This window comes from Macaca fascicularis, chromosome X (genome assembly GCF_037993035.2).
Source record: "Macaca fascicularis isolate 582-1 chromosome X, T2T-MFA8v1.1".
Lineage (NCBI taxonomy): Eukaryota > Metazoa > Chordata > Mammalia > Primates > Cercopithecidae > Macaca > Macaca fascicularis.
This window is the reverse complement of record NC_088395.1, coordinates 153,536,542-153,548,754: the sequence shown is the minus strand read 5'-3', so window position 1 is coordinate 153,548,754 and position 12,213 is coordinate 153,536,542.

The window sequence follows — 12,213 nt, the reverse complement described above, 5'->3', positions numbered from 1 at the left end:
CATGGCATTAGACCAGTGGCAATGGGGAAGGAGGAGGAGAAGGAATGGAATAGAGACATAAGTGGGTAGAAATGAAGGAATATGGTGAATAATTGAATACGTGTGTATTGGGGGGCTTGATAACAAGAAAGGCATGAATGAGCATGACACATGGTTTAGGGATATTAGGTAGATGGTGGAAAAAAGAAGAAATCTGAGTAGGGAATGAAGGAGATAATGAGCTTAGTTTTGGACAGGCGTACTTGGAGGTACCTACATGGAAAGTTATAAAAGTTAGTAGTATGGATATAAATCCTATATGTGTGTGTATTTATGTTCTTTTTATAATTAATGCAAACAATACATCCAGGGAAGTCATTCAGTAGGCAGATAAATATGAGGCCTAGAAACTTAGAAGATCCGAAGAAACAAATTTGGAATCCTTAGCACGTAGATGATAACCGATGCTATGGTACTGTAGGAGAAAGAAGATTTTAGAGTTGAGGACTTTAAGAGAAGAACCCCAACTTCACAGACAATGGCAAGGAGTAAACTTGTTACTGTGGTTGCCTTGACCTGCTTAGTTGCCTATGTGATTAGACAGAGAAACAGCTTAGTATCAAGAGACCGATAAGCCTTGCTGTTTGGCATTGTCAGCAAGAACTTGCAAGGATGCTCAGGGCCCAGGGAGGACTGCCTCTTCCTAAAAGAATGTGATTTCATTTGACCCTCACAAACACAAGCAGGTAGTCAGAATATGAATTTCTGTACCATTTTGCAAAATAAGAAATTACTCCTGATAAAGGAAAACTTTTTCTTCTCTAGCATGTGAAAAACAAAACAAAAACAAACAAAAAAACAACACTGACATCTTGTTCTTCGGACTTTTGTATATGATTTTACTGGTACTTTTGAAGATAAACATAATTCACAATTAGAAATTCAGTGATACATCCAAGTTTGGAGCAGCCTGAATGAAGTATGTCAGACCTAAATGGCAATGATCTTGCATGATTTTTCTATAGTTTGGAATTCACTCCAGTGGAATTTCCCGGTAAGTGATGCTCTCAAGACTGCTTTAAAATCCTGTGGGGGCAATGCCCAAGGTCAACAAGAGGTGAAACAAAAACATTGTACTTTGCTAACTTGTATATACTTGCCCTTCCAATTTCTCAGCATTTTCTCTGCTGTGATTGCCAGTAATTGTAGAAAGAAACACCACACAGTTTCACACTGAATGCAATTAATGATTTAATGAAACTTGCATTCATTAACTTTTGTAGAGTTTTACAAAATCACCTTGCTGAAGCCTGCAGAGTACGCCCTAATGACCCATGAACAAGCCACACATACAGTCTTAAAATTCTACAATGAACTTTTAAAACAAACTCGATAGTAAACGCAGTGGCTGAGCTAAAATATGTCATCTTGCTCTCTTTTAAAAGCTACTTAATTTTTTAATGAAAAGTGCAATTTAGTCAATAGTCACCTCTTTGCTGTTGTACTGGAATAAAACAAATTTAAAGGCATAGAGTAGAATGAACTAAGAAAAGCATGCAGAAAAGTATAAAATATAAAATGTAAGGAACACACAGAATTGAGGACTTGATTCTGAATACTGGTGAAGATGTTTGGTTATTGACATTTTTTTCATTACTGTTACTGGATGTTGGTAACAAAGGAGAAAAGGAATTAAGTAGGAAAAGCAACTCAGGGAAAACGGAAGTATCTTAATTCGAAAAGACATCATAAAGAGATCTATAAAGACCAAATGAGGTCACACAAACTTTTCTATGTTGGAAGTGATGCCTGATTGATATTAGAAAAATAGGTAAGGACAGGGGCTAAATTCTGTAAGCCAAACTGATCTATTGATGCAGACTAAAGGAGATACCAAAACAGCCCATAGCAAAAGTTTTGGAAAGTAGGCTGAATGTCAGAAGAGTCAGGCATTAGAACTCAGGAAGGCAAGTGTCAATGTGAAGCTGGTGCCACGAAGGGGGCAGGTGGTACTGGGGTGTGATTACAAAAAGATACACACCCATTTTAAGAGCCCGCATACAAGGCTGCAGTGGAGGTAATTATTAATTTTAAGGCTTATTTGATATTTAGCTGGTAAGTGATATTTGATACTTGATATTTAGCTGGTAGCTTATATACCCTAAGTAGGAGTGGTTTGAGGGTGGAGAACAAGTGTTCCTCTATCTGGGAACTGGATCCCATCTCTACAAATATACAAAAATTAGCCTGGCATGGTGGCATGTGCCTGTAGTCCCAGCTACACAGGAGGCTGAGGCCAGAGAATTGCTTGAATCTGGGAGGTGGAGGTTATGGTGAGCCAAGATCATGCCACTGCACTCCAGCCTGGGTAACATAGTGAGATTCTGTCTCAAGATAATAATAATAATAACTAATTAAAAAATAAGATCACAGAGACAAGGAAGAGGTCAAGGATGAATTCCAGTTTTCTTACTTGTATAACTAGATAGATCAGATGGTACTAACTGCTCAGATACACAATACAGAAAAAGATCATTGAGGTTGAAGAAAGTGGTGAGTTTAGACACTCCCAGTTTTAGTCTACTGTAGAATATCAAGGTGAAGTACTGTATCACAAAATGGCATCCACGGACATTTGCAGAGATTTTTTTTAATTCTGTTTTTACTGTGATGGCAAATTATAGAAATAAGCATTTTTGAGATCATTTAGTGAAAGTAATTAAATAATAAATGATACATTTAAGGCAAGTGAAAGCCAAGTGATGTCATGGCAGTTCATTATGTTTATAAAAAAAGTTTCATCATGATTTAAAAAGAGAAATGTAGTGGAATTGAGTCATCACAGGGCACACAGTGTAGGCAAGATTAATTCAAAAGAATCTGGCCTTTAGCAGTCAGCACCATATCCACAGTGAAGAAACTGAGTTGTTTTTTTTTTTTTTTTTTTTTTTTTTTTTAAATTATCTGTTGCATCATGCTGTGACTTTGGAGTCTTCATTGTATTTAATTGGATTTTGTTTGCATTAATTACAAAAAGCACATAAACACATATGTAGGATTGATATTTTTAAAGTATCTTATGATATACAAATAATAAGAGTTATAGCACTTAGGCATCTATATGATTTTTTTTCCTCTAGAAAGAATTGAAACATTACTCAAGTTAACAAACCAAATGCCAGAAACACTAGGTTGAAGTTCAAGACAGATTTAAATTGAAGACACATTGATAATGATAGAGATACTTAGATATCAAATATTTCTTGATGATATTAAAGCCATGAGGCTAGCACTGAGGATAAGCATAGAACAAGAAAAAGCCTGTAATTGAAGCTTGAGGGCGGTTAACATTCAGAACTGAAACAGTGAAGGAGGTGGAGAAAGAGCAGCTACAATGGTAAGGGGACAAACAAGAAAGTATGGTCTAATAAAGGGGACATTTCAAGAATGAAGTAATGGTATGCAGTTGCAAATGCTGCTGTGAGGCCATGTTAGAAAATGATTCGGAATATGACTATCAGCTCTGGCTAAGTTCTTCCAGTTCCCAGATAGAGGAACACTTGTTCTCCACTCTCAAACCATTCCTACTTAGAGTATATAAGCTACCAGCTAAATATCAAGTATCAAATATCACTTACCAGCTAAATATCAAGTAAGGCTTAAAATTAATAATTACCTCCACTGCAGCCTTGTATGCTGGCTCTTATAATGGGTTTGTATCTTTTTGTAATCACACCCCAGTACCACCTGCCCCCTTCGTGGCACCAGCTTCATATTGACACTCGCCTTCCTGAGTTCTAATGCCTGACTCTTTTGACATTCAGCGTACTTTCCAAAACTTTTGCTATGGGCTGTTTTGGTATCTCCTTTAGTCTGCATCAATAGATCAGTCTGGCTTACAGAATTTTATATATTTGCCATGTTGGCCAGGCTGGTCTCGAACTCCTGACCTCAAGTGATGCACCCACTTAGGCCTCCCAAAGTGCTAGGACTACAGGTGTGAGCCACTGCACCCAGCCCTCTGTGATCTATAATCAATAAAAATATCAAGTTTTGCTGAGTTTACATTCCAGATATCTCTAAAAGTTACCTGACTGATACTGCTTCATTTCATGCCATCAGTATCTCTAACCTTACAATAACTACCTTCTGCCTGGTTTCCTTGTTTGTGGAAAAACTATGGTGGGAAGTTTGGGTCTTGAACCCAGATCTTCATCAAAATTGATAGACTAGTTGGGGAACTTACTTTTAAACATTTTTAGTTGACACAATAGTTGTACATATATTTGTAGGGTACAAAGTGATATTCTCATACATGTAAATGATGTGTAATGATCCAGTCAGTGTAATTAGCATATTCACCTCAACCTATTATTATTTATTTCTTCATGCTGAGAACATTCAAAGTCCTCTCTTCTGGCTATTAAAAATATATAATTAATTAATTATTAACTATGGCCACCCTCTAGTGATGTAGAACACTGAAACTTATTCTATCTAACTGTATTTTTTTTTTTTTTTTATCTTTTAACCAACCTTTCCTTATACCTGTTATATTAGCTTGTTTTCACTCTGCTGATAAGGACATACCAGAGGCTGGGCAATTTACAAAATAAAGAGGTTTAATGGACTTACAGTTCCACATGGGTGGGAGGCCTCATGATCATGACAGAAGGCAAGGAGAAGCAAGTCACATCTTACATGGATGGCAGCAGGCAAAGATAGAGAGATTATGCAGGAGAACTCCTTTTTATAAAACCATCAGATCTTGTGAGACTTACTCACTATCTGAGAACAGCACAGGAAAGATTTGCCCCCATGATTCAGTTACCTCCCACAACGCGTGGGAAGATGAGATTTGGGGTGGGGACACAGCCAAACCATATCATCTGCCTCCTCCCTAACTTTCCCATTCTCTAGTATCCATTATTGTATTCTCTGTAAGCATACTTCAGAGATACTGCAGGTTTTGTTGCAGACCACTGCAATAAAGTGTGTCACTCAACCTTTTTGGTTTTCCAGTAAATATGAAAGTTATATTTATACTATACTGTAGACTATTAAGTGTATAATAGCATATCTAAAAAGTGTACTTTCATTTTAAAATACTTTATTGCTATAAAATGGTAATAATCTAAGCCCGCAGTGAGTTATAATATTTTGGCTGATGGAGGGTCTTGCCTTGATACTGGTGGCTAATGATTGATTGATTGATGTAGCAGTTGTTGAAGGTTGGGGTGGCCGTGGCAATTTCTTAAAATAAGACAACGATGAAGTTTGTCACATTGATGAACTCTTTCTTTCATAAAAGATTTCTCCATAGAATGCAATGGTGTTTGATAGCATTTTTCAAAATTAGAGTCAATCCCTAAGTTAATGGAATATTCTAAATCCTTTTTTTTGTCATTACAACAATCTTTATGGAATCCTCAAAAGGAACAGATTTCATTTCAAGAAACCAACTTTTTTTGCTCATCCATGGAAGCAACACACCATCCCTTCAAGTTTTATCATGAAACTGTAGCAATTCAGTCACATCTTCAGGCTCCACTTCTAATTCTAGTTCTCTTGATATTTCCACCATATCTGCAATTACTTCCTCCATGGAAGTCTTGACTCTCCCAAAGGCATTCCTAAGGATTAAAATCAACTTTTTTCAAACTCTGGTCAGTGTTTATATTTTGACCTCTTCCTATGAATCACAAATGTTCTTAATGGCACTGAGAATTGTGAATACTTTCCAGAAGATTTTCAATTTGCTTTGCTCAGATCCATTAAAGGAGTCACCATCTATGGCAGCTATAACCTTTTGAAACATATTTCCTAAAGATGATTGGAAAGTCATAATTGCTCCTTGATCCATGGGCTGCAGAATGAATGTTATGTTAGCAGGCATGAAAACAACATTCATCCCCATCAGAACTCTTAAGTGACTAGATTCCTTGTCAATGAGCAGTAATATTTTTAAAGGAATCCTTTTTTCTGAGGAGTATGTCTTGATCTTGGGCTTAAAATATTAAGTAAACCATGCTATAAACAGATGTGCTGCCATCCAGGCTTTGCTATTTCATTTACAGAGCATAGTCAGGGTGTATTTAGCATAATTGTTAAGGACTCTAGGATTTTCAGAATAGTAAATGAGCATTGACTTCAACTTAAAATCACAAATGCATTAGCCGCTAACAAGAGAGTAAGTCTCTTTTGAAACATTAATGCCAGTTGTTGACTTCTCTTTAGTTATGAAAATCCCACATGACATCTTCTTCCAATAGAAGACTGTTTTGTCTACACATGAGAATCTATTGTATAATGTAGCCACCTTCATCAATTATCTTAACTATATCTTCTGAATAACTTGCTGCATTTTCTACATCAGCAAATTTTTTTTTTTTTTTTTTTTGAGACTGAGTATCTCTCTGTTGCCAGGCTGGAGTGCAGTAGCATGATCTTTGCTCCCTGCAACCTCTGACTCCCTAGTTCAAGCAATTCTCCCGAGTTGCTGGGATTATAGGCATGTGCCACCATGCCCAGCTGAGTTTTGTATTTTCAGTAGAGACAGGGTTTCACCATGTAGGCCAGGATGGTCTCGGTCTCCCACTTTGTGATCTACCCGCCTTGGCCTCTCAAAGTGCTGGGATTACAGGTGTCAGCCACCGTGCCCGACCCACCTTGCATTTTTATGTTATAAAGACAGCTTCTTTGTTTCAGTCTCAAGAACCAACATTTGCTAGCTTTAAACTTTTCTTCTGCAGCTTTCTCATCACTCTCATTCTTCATAGAATTGAAGAGAATTAGGGTCTTGATCTGGAATAGGCTTCAGCTTAAGGGAATGTTATATCTGGTTAGATCTATCCAGATCACTAATACTTTCTCCACATCAGCAATATGGCTGTTTTGCTTACTTATCATTCCTGTGTTCACTGGAGTAGCACTTTTAATTTTCTTCAAGAACTTTTCCTTTGCTTTCAGAACTTGGCTGTTTGGTGCAAGTAGCCTAGCTTTCAGTCTATCCTGGCTTTTGACATGCTTTCCTTACTAAACTTAATTATTTCTACCTTTTGATTTAAAATGACAGATATACAACTCTTTCTTTCACTTGAATACTTAGAGAGGCCATTATAGGGTTATGAATTGGCCTAATTACAATGTTGCTGAATCTCAGAAAATAGGAACACTTGAACAGAGAGAGAGAGATGGAGGACCAGCTGGTTAGTAGAGCAGTCAGGGCACACATAACATTTATTAAATTCACCACCTTATATGGGCACAATTCATGGTGCCCCCAAACAATTACAATAGTAACAGTAAAGATTTCTGATTGTAGATCACCATAACAGATATAATAATAAAAATGTTTGAAATACTGTGAGAATTACCAAAACGTTACACAGAAACATGGAATGAGCACACGCTGATGGAAAAATGGTGCTGATAGACTTGATCTATGCAGGGTTGCCACAAACCTTCAGTTTGTTTAAAAAAAATCTGCAAAGCACAATAAAGCAAAGATGAATAAAACAAGGTATTCCTGTAGTTCTATGAGATCAGCTTGTTTGGCTTCCACATATGAGTGAGGAAACATGGTATTTATCTTTCTGTGCTTGGCTTATTTCACTTAATATAATGTCCTCTGGGCTCATCCACATTGCCACAAATTATGGAATTTCATTCTTTTTTAATTGTTGGATAGTATTCCATGGCTTATATGCACCACATTTTCTTTATCCATTTACCCATTCACCCATTGATGGGTACTTAGATTGACTTTTGATTATTGTGAATAGTGTTGCAATAAACATAGAGGTACAGGTATCTCTTTGAATTTCTGATTTTCTTTCCTCCAGGTAATATACTCAATAGTGATATTGCTGGATCATATGGTAGTATTGTTTTAGTTTTCTGAGGAATCTTCATGCCATTTTTCATGACTGCAGGAATTTACATTCCCACAAAAAGTATGTAAGAGTTCCCTTTTCTTCACATTCTTGTCAGCATTTGTTATTTTTTGTCCATTTCATAATAGCCATTCTAACTGGAGTGAAATGATATCTTATTGTGGTTGTGGTTTGCGTTTTCCTGATACTTCGATATCTTGAACATTTTCATCTATTTTTGGCCACTTATATATTTTCTTTTGAGAAATGTCTACTTGGGTCATTCACCCATTCTTAAATTGAATTATTATTATAATTATTATTATTTTGGTGTTGAGATGTTTGAGCTCCTTGTATATTGTGGATATTAATCCCCTTTTGAACTAATGTATTGCAAATATTTTCTCCCATTCTACAGTTGTCTTTTCACTCTGTTGGTTGTTTCCCTTGCTTTGCAGATGCTTTTTATTTTGATGTAATACTGTTTGTCTATTTCTGCTTTTGTTCCCTGTGTTTCTGAGGTAATATCTAAAAATGTCACTGCCCAGAACAATGTCATGGAGCTTTTTTCCTGTCTTCTTCTAGGACTTTCATAGTTTCATGTTTTAGATTTAAGTCCTTAATCCATTTTAAGTTGATTTTTGTACGTGTTGAGAGATAAAGGTATAGTTTCATTTTTCTGCATATGGATATTCAGTTTCCCCACCACCAGTTATTGAAGAGGGTGTTATTTCTCTAATGTATGTTCTTGGCACCTGGATTTGTCTCTGTATTATCTGTTCTTTTCCATTGGTCTATACATCTTTTTTTTAACCAGTGTCTTGCTGCTTTAGCTATTCTAGCTTTGTAGTGTATTTTGAAGTGAGATAGTGTGATGAAGCCAGGTTTCTTTGTTTGTTTGTTTGTTTTTACTTGTTATTACATTGGTTATTAAAGATCTTTTGTGATTCCATAGAAATTTTAGATTTTTTTTCTATTTCTGTGAAGAATGTCATTGGTATTTTGATAAGAATTGCACTGAGTGGGTAGATTGCTTTGTGTAATATGATCACTTTAATAATATTCTTTTAACCTGTGAACATGGGATGTCTTTCCATTTTTGTGTTTTCTTCAGTTTATTTCATCAGTGTTTCATAATTTAACTGTTCCTGTTTACCTATGACATAATCTTATGCATATAGAAACCTAAAATCCCTACCTGAAAACTTTTAGAACTGATAAATTCGACAAAGTTGCAGGAGAGAAAAGTCAACACAGAAAAATCAGTACTGTTGCAATATAGTAGTGGCCAACTAGTTGAAAAGAAATCAAGAAAACAATGTCATCTGTACTAGATACAAAAAATATAAAAATTTCTAGGAGTAAGAAATCAAGCAAGCAATGTCATTTGTAATAGATACAAAAAATAAAAAATAAAAAGTTCTAGGAATAAGTTAAACCAAGGAGGTGAACGTTTTCAACAATTGACATGTTTTAGTCTAGCATTTCATTTTCTAAATAGGTCAAGTAATGTGCATTGCATAGTCTTTGCAAGCCAATGAATTTCTTGAGTGATTTGTGATTGCCTTTTAGTGCCTTTGTTCACTCTAATGAAAAAAGTAATGGGGAAACTACCATAGATTATCTAATAGTAATATTTAGATTACTTGCTTCATTGTTGGAAATCTTTGAGCAATTAGGCTTGTTTAAGTAGTAAAGATTACTCCTATAATGGAAATAATATGATGGTACTAATTTTCTAGGTCCTACAGTACATAAAGGTTATAGTATTTCTCTTCTACACCTTTAGTTGTAATCTCTTGATTTGAAAAAGTCGGGGATTGGTAGAGGGAGAATAGAAGAAGGCTTGAGAGAATGGCTTAGGGAATCCATTGGATTGGATCATAAAGTCTCCATGCTTTTTTCATGCTGTTTGTCCCTTCATGTGACATAGGACCTAGAATACAGAGACACTCAATATTTGTTGAATAAATGAATTTGCCATCTATATAGTTGGCTATTCATGACCTCACTGGTCAGAAATTTGGTAAATGACAAAATCATAAAGTCGTAGAAAATTGAAGTTGGCAGAGGCTTTCAAGAACATTCAGTGTAGGAATTTTTACACTGTGGTCTGTTGACTTTGTGAGGAGGTTGACTAGGCAGGGGTCTGGGCCCTCAGGCCTTCACTTCAACCAGAGCAGAAATTCCACAATTTATGTTATATCCTTATGTCTGTAGATTTGGAAGGAACACCTCATGTTGTCACTCATGAGTGGGAGTTGAGCAATAAGAACACATGGACACAAGGAGCGGAACAACACACACTGGGGCCTGTCGGGGTGGCGGGCAAGGGGAGGGATAGCATTAGGAAAAATACCTAATTCATGCAGGTCTTAAAACCTAGATGACTGGTTGATGGGTGCAGCAAACCACCACAGCACATGTATACCTATGTAACAAACCTGCACATTCTGCACATGTATCCAGGAACTTAAAAAAAAGCGGGGGGGCAGGGGTAATTTGTTCTAATTTTCACAAAAGGGCTACATAAGAAAGCTGCAGCATTAATCAAGGAAGATATTTCTGAGAAGGTGGCATATGAAATTTGACTTCAAAGATGAAAAGGAGTCCATGTGATCATCTGCATTTGAAGTAGAAAGAAGAGCAAGAATGTGTCTGGCTGTCTTTTAGTTGAGAGTGTACATGGTGTGTTTGAGGAATAAGAAACAGACTAGTGTGGCTAGAATAGAAAACATGAAGTAGAGAGGAAGAAGAGATGAAAATAGTGAAGTAATGAGGGCCAAAGTGGTAAAACATTCCAAGCCATTATAAATATTTTGGCTTTTCCTTTGAGTTGGATAAGATGTTATTGGAGTGTTATCATAGCTTCTCTGGTTGAAATACCTACCACCAGTGGCATGCTGCTAAATGTTTAAAAACTGACTATCTGGTTGCATATTTCTGTGATGTAAATACTCCCATTACAAGCAATTTTACATTACTGAATGTGGAGTTAAGAGTAGATGTTAACAATTGGCATTAGGTAGTGTGAGCAAGTTGCAGCAACTCATTTTGCAGATAGAATACCTGCAGAGATCAATAATGATCAGATCAAGGAGGACCTAGTTTACCAAGCTAACAAGTATAGTCTCATCTTGTATGCATTAGGAAGCCACTGGTGGATTTTAAGCAGAGAAAACATGGTTCAATTTGTGTTTTTACAAAGTGTTAGATGTAAATTGAAGGTAGTAAATGTGTTATATTGATTTTATAAATTAGAAAATGAGCATAGGGCTGTTAAGTATATTATTCTAGCAAGGGGATCTGAAGAAAAACATTGGCAAAACCGAAACACGAGTTCGTGGTAAAACTAAACTTTGAACTTAGGATATTCAAAAACCCCATTTGATAAAATATTACTAAAAGGGAAATAGCCGAGGTATGCTTACTTCATCTGAGATTTTTAATAGAATAGCAGTAAAAGAGCATATGGGAGGGCTGCACTGGCAACAAAAAAAGTGTCTTGTCAATAGTCTAATAAAAATGTCACTGTTGAAAATGGGTGACTCTAAAAAGCTGAAACATCTCCAATAATTTTGAAACAGTAGAAAAGTTGGAATGAAAACAGAATTAGTAATTGCACCTCTTTGTCTCCTTCCTAAAGGATAAACAAATGGTTGAAGATTGCTACTCATAATGCAGATCTATTGATAAATTATTTAAATTCAACACTAAAATAGTCCTTAATTGTGTAAGTTTTAATAGTGTGTAATCAACCCGACAGAGAAAATAGAGGTAAATTTTAGTAATAAACCAATTATTTGAAATAAATCAAGGATAAAAGACCCTCGTCAACTTATTGAAATATTAGTATGCTATTTCTAAATTATTTGACTACTTCTATATTTCATTATGTTAACAATGAAATACCAGGGTTCCAAGTTGTGTGTGGCTAAATGAACACAATCACTGGAGTAATGCTTTCATAAAGTGTTGGTTTCTTCTCATGGGAAAAAATATATGAGTTTAAAATTATATATGGTTTTTTTTTTCAGTTGGCTGAGGCCAGTATCAAGAGGTATCTTAAACAAAGTGAAATTTGTCATTTCTCTTGGAATACAACCAAGGAGAACTAATTAGCAGGAAAAGTTTTCCCCTGCAGAATACAAAATTAGTCTTGTGGTCAAAATAAATGATAATGAGAAATTTGGGTTATTAAGTCTAAGCACAGTTTCCAAAGGATAAATATAAAAGGTCATCAAACAGAATATTATCACAGAGAAGCTTTCAAGCTTGCAGATTGAGATTTAGTTAATACAAGTCGCCTAATTTTTTACAAATTTGCATCATATACATTTCCTTCATCTCTACTGAATCA